This window comes from Silurus meridionalis, chromosome 15 (genome assembly GCF_014805685.1).
Source record: "Silurus meridionalis isolate SWU-2019-XX chromosome 15, ASM1480568v1, whole genome shotgun sequence".
In the NCBI taxonomy this organism is placed as follows: domain Eukaryota; kingdom Metazoa; phylum Chordata; class Actinopteri; order Siluriformes; family Siluridae; genus Silurus; species Silurus meridionalis.
Window position 1 is genome coordinate 19,340,708 of NC_060898.1, and position 6,000 is coordinate 19,346,707.

Below are 6,000 nucleotides of genomic sequence, written 5' to 3' on the forward strand. Positions count from 1 at the left end.
GCAACCACACAAGACAGTTCAAGACAACACAAGACAGTGCAGAGACAACACAGGACAGTGCAGAGACAACACAGGACAGTGCAAGACAATACACAAAACACAAAAATAGTGTGTGTAACATATAGGGATGATGTGATGACTAGCTGTTTTGATAATGCAGTACTTATAGATATGAAGCAGGGCATGTAATTAGGTCAGTTGTTACTGAGGGTCTTTGCTTGGGGAAAGAAACTGTTCCTGTGTCTGGTAGTTTTGTAGCGCCTGATAGATGGGAGGAGTTGAAAGATGTTGTGTCCAGGGTGCATCGCTGCCTGATTTGGTAATTGCAGTGTCTCGGATCACAAGAGGTTACAGCGGATGAGGACGGCTGAGCAGATCATTGGGGTCCCACTTCCGTCCATCATGGACATTTACAACACACTGTAAAGCCACCAGCATTGTGGGTGACTACACACACTTCTTACAAACACATCTGGAAAAAATTACTGAAGCATTCGTGCCCTCCCGTACAGATTAGGTACCAGTTTCTTTATAACAAGCCATCAGACTTCTCAACATGAAAGGAGCTGGACTGATACACACATACACACACATATAAACAGCAAAAAAAAGAAAAAATTGTTTGCACAAAATTGCTGTTTGCACACTTGCTGAATGAAATGTAGTATTTGTTTTTGTACAACTTTTTATTCCTAATCAGACAATCCACATGCACAACCTTCTGTACTGTACTGATCAGTGCTACAGTGATTCTGTGTTTACTGTTTTTGACAATAACTGTGTCTACTTGTGTTATGCTGTCTTTTCTTTTTTGCACTAAATGTTGCACATGTGACCTTGGACCTGGGGAAACGTTTGGTTGGTCATGGTTGGAATGACAATAAAGCCTACTTGATTTGGACAGTGACAGTGCAGTAATGCTATCCAGAAATAAATCCACAAAATAAACTTCAGGTACCAAATATAAAAGCTGTCTAAGAACTTGGATCAAAAGCAGCTAATGCTAAAACATGGCAAGCTGTCACCAATGCTTTCAAACCTGCATGGTTGACCTATCTAAGATGGCACCACCTAATTAGCTGAGCATTGTGGAAAGCTTCCAAAAGCTTTTTCCAAAGTGTAGATTGGAGGTAACCACCTGGAGGAGCTGCTGTCCTACTCATGTTCTCCACTCCTGAGTTGGCTGTTTGTGGTCATGGCAAAACAAAAGAGGGGCTAAAACCAGTGATGGGAATTTGTTTTTTCTATTCATGCACAATGGAACGGTGCAAAAACATAGTGCTCACAAACATAAACCCCAACCCATCCCCATTAGAACCTCTTATCCAGCCAGCCTAATGAGGATTTATTAAAGATACCGAGGGTGTAACCCTCTCCCCTCCTCCACAGTAGCACATTATTATAAAGCCATGCGAAAGGACGTGGAACAGCAGCTCATAACTCTAATCATTCCATTCTTCCTGAACCGTTTTTTTTTTTATTTATTTAAATCTCATAAGTCATTGTAATGTGGGATTGTAAGGTACGTGGCTGCAATACAAACGCTCCTGTTGCTGTGGGTGACCAAAGACAGACACAATCTCGCTCTGTCCTTCTCTACACCAAGGCTCTGCTGAACATTTCCCCGTGATACAGTAAAAGAAAATTAGTCATTTTCACACAAAAAAGACCTCGCAGATATTAATCACGATTAACTCGAGGTGCTGACTATTTTTAGACACCTGCAACCTCGGAGAACAATGCGTGCAAAAGATAATGGGCTGATGCCGGTGCAAATCAGACTTCCTGCACTTGGCTGTAAAACTAATAAACTGAATTGAGCTGCAGGGTGTCAGATACTACACCAGCACTGAGGAGAAGAAGGCAACAATGCTGGTTGTGACTCAGAGGCCAGAGAATAACACCAGTCAACAAAGCACTATGTCCAGATTGGTGCTGCCTAAGTGCTGAATGTAGACACACAATTCATGTTCTACTGAGCACTTGTGAGGCTGCATTGTGTTTGTAGTACTCAAAGGTAGTATGTTAGCTTTTTAACTTCTGTAGGCATTGCTGGCTCTTTGGGTCTGGCACTGGGCAACTGCTCAGAAAGTTCCAGCATCCAAGTAGGCATTGGTGGGCTCTTGAGCAAATTTCTTTGCCCTCATTTGCGTAGTTCTACCCAGTCTCAAGTGTATTTCTTTTTGTATAAATCATCAGCCCATTGAACTGTGGGAGACCAGATGAACACCATAAGAGTTCACCTATCAATTAAAGACCTTGGTCAGAATATGAGGCAACTCTCAGGCCATGTCCATACTAATAAATCTTTGTTTGAAAACGCATATTTATCAATCTGCTTTGCTCTTTGGTCTTAGGAAAATGTAGCTTTTGGAAAACGCTCTCCAAAGTGGATACATTTAAAAATGTGATATGTGGTGTATTAAAATTAGAAAATTTGGTGGTATAATAAAATGTTCAAAAAGTGGCCGTTTTCAAATGAATCCACTTAAGAGTACATTTTCAAAAAGCGATGTTTTCACTGACGTAAGCATTTTCAGACATTTCAGTGTAGATGAGCATCTTTTGGGAAACGATTGAAAAAAATGAAAGTGTGGATGCAGAACTTTTTAGATAAAAACACTGTTTTAAAATTGATCTGGATTATTGTAGACTAAGCCTTAATTAACCTGGAGCTGCTATATGAAATCTTCCATTTTCTGTTGTCCAATAGCTTGTATTTTTTCTTTTCATTCCACCAAAGGTTCTGCCTGACAAGTTTGCACAATTCATACTTTAAGGCCCTTAGTTGGTACATGATCCTCCATAGATAGTACATAATCATCAATCCATCCATCTTGTGACGTTGGGGCTAAACAGAGCAACAACCTGTTCCACCTGCACCGCTTTTGAAGGGTCATGCCAATTAATGTTGAGCAGTTGTCAAGGGTAATGCTTTACAAATGATACCACCAATGGACAGGGATGGAACAGGGCAGTCAAGCCCGATGACAGTGTCGCAGGGATACAATCTGCATTTCTGCTACCAGCAACCATATAAAAAAATCTTTCAGCTGTAGATGTGTACCCCAAGAAAAAAAACCTCCATGGGTTTTTTGCTAAGTTACTTATTTCTTGATTCCTTTTATTATGACTTAAGTGACAATACTACAGTAGCAACTGTGTGTTCCATTGTGTGTTTCCACCAAGCTTATAATTGAAAGGTAAATTTTGGAATAATCCACATCAGGGTGAAGAACACAGAGTTGCATGGTGTGTCATGATTATGAGGATGATGTATTATTCTGGAAGACTTAATTAACTCTAATACTCACTTATCCCAAACACTCGCTTCATGTTCAAGAGCAGGTCTGAAACGATGACCTCCTCTTAGCACTCCAGCAGATCTTATGGCAAACGACTAATTAAACGTTGGAGCCGAGCGTGCCTTGAATCGTAACGATTAGGGTTCACCAGACAGCATAGCTTTTTCTTTGTAATAAATATGATATGCAGGTGAGAATCAAACAATTATCTGCAAATTAAGCTAGGGGCGCTTGACTGACTTTAAAACAACTTGGGAGTAATTACATCAAAATTGCTGCTAAAGCAAAAAAATTCTGTCCCTGACCGCTTGGGTTCAAAAATCAGGAACAAAATTGCATATGCAAGAAAGAGTGGCTATGCGAAGAAATCAAAAGAGATGTGTATGGGAGCTCTGAGCAATCAAATGTGTCGTTATAAAAAAGAAAAAACTCCAACACGCCTACACCACTCGTCTCCACACAGCCCTCAGCCAGAGTGTTAATGCACAGCATGACCTTTTCCATCCGAGCACCGGTGCACACAGAGAGCTGCTTGCATGTGAAAGCATGAAAACAAAGCTCACAAATTGGCTGTCACAAATGAAAATTAAGCAAATGGGTGCATAGTGAAAGCACACAAATAAAGCAAATGAGGTATTTGCCCTCCATTGAGACAGCGCAGTTCTTTAGCCCTTTAGCCCTCCTCCAGCAGGTCACTCACATGCTGTTTAGTCAGGCCCTCCTTCTTTTTTTTCTAAACAAAACCCTATGGCCCACTGACCAGAGCTGCACCACAATAATTTGAGTCAAGCATGTAATAATGACAAGCCACAAAAATAGGGCACAGGAGGAGAGCAGGTCTGTCTCACAACGGATGACTGAATAGTGCACCCAGCTTTCCTTGAGGGCAAGAGGGGAAAAAAAAACAAAAAAAAAACATTATCGCATTATCTCGTCCTTGCATGTGTGCCCACACAAACAAACACAGCACACACACACACACATTTTGCTTGTAGATAATAGCCTGTTTTGGGCTAACATTTTCACACAGATTTATCTTACAAATGCTGTATTGACTGTTTATCTTTTGCGAGTTACAGTCACCCAGTTACTGTTACCTATCTCGTAATTACGAGTTATTTTCCTGCCAGTTGAAGATAATATCTCCCAATAGATGCCATCAATAGATGAATCAGTATGACGATCTTATCATTAAAGTTTATTTGAAGAAAATAAAAATAATAATTTTCGTAACAAATAAAAATCGTGAATCACGAAGTGTTTTACAGGTGCGAATTAATATTTTGTATATATTTGATTTTTAATTAAACAAAGAGAGAAACTTGTCGCACAATTGATATCTCACAACTACTTCTTGATATCATACAGTTGTAACTATAGTATCTCATATCTGTAAGGTAATATTTCACTATTTTCATTGTTTATCTTGCAAATTGCAAGATATCAATTATTGGGCCACTTTTCCAGCCATATGTGAATGTTTCCCAAACTCTTAGGAGGCACACAATTATAGGATGTCTTTAAATGTGTTAGCATTACATTTTCCCCTCATTTGAATTACGAAACCTAAACCTGCTCCAGCATGACAATGCCCTTGTGCTCAGCTTCATAAAAATGTGGTTTCCACTGGTTGGAGTGGAAGAGCTTGAGTGGCCTGCTATAGAGCTCTGACCTCAAGCCTACTGAAAATCTTTGGGATAAATTAAAATGCTGCACCCCAGGCCTCCTCACCTACATCATTACCTGACTTTACTAACACTCTTCTAATTGAATCAGCACAAATCTTCACAAGCACACTCCAAAATTTGGTGGAGCATCTTCTCAGAAAAGTGGAGGCTATTTTAACAGTGACTGGAGACTACATGTGGAAGGGGATGTTCAAAAAGCACTTATGAATCTAACAGTCAGTTCCACAAACGTTTTATTCCACAGTTACTTGTTATGGGAACGTTGTAGCTCAGCGATGTTGAACTTATGATCTGAAGGTCATAAGTTCAAATCCCAACACCACCAAGCTGCCACTGCTGGGTCCTTAACCCTCAGCTGCTCAGTTGTATGTATGAGAAAACTGTAAGTCGCTCTGGATAAGCACATCTGCCAAATTCCGTAAATTCTCACAACATTTTCCAGTAAACAATCCCAAAAAGATAGATTAATATACACATATTGCTCACACATTTAGTATTACAAGTTATTTTCGCTCGGCAGCAACTATGTATCTTTTATCAGTGTTAGAAAGCATCCAGCATAAAATGTGCCAAATCAAATATGCAGATCACAAACCAGAATTACAGAAGAAGAGAGGAGAAAGGTAGAAAAGTTGTGTGTTCATTTGACCAAATGGAAAGGGAGTGAGGCCAGGAATATTTAAGGTGGGTTTATACTGTTCTTTCATGGTGTGGATGGAAAGAGAAATGGTGTAGGGGTGATTTGGAAGGAAGAGTACAGTACGAGTATAATGAAGGTGAAGAGAGTTTCTGATAGGGTGATGAAGGTGAAGCTGGAATTTGAAGGGGTGATAATAAATGTCATCAGTGCCTATTCTCCACAAGTGGGTTGTGAGATGGACCTACTTATTTGAAGAAGGAGGATTATAGGGTGACGTATAAGAGTGGAGGAAGGTGCACGCAGGTGGACTATGTTCTATGTAGGAGATGCAACCTGAAAGAAATTGGAGACTGTAAGGTGTTGGCAA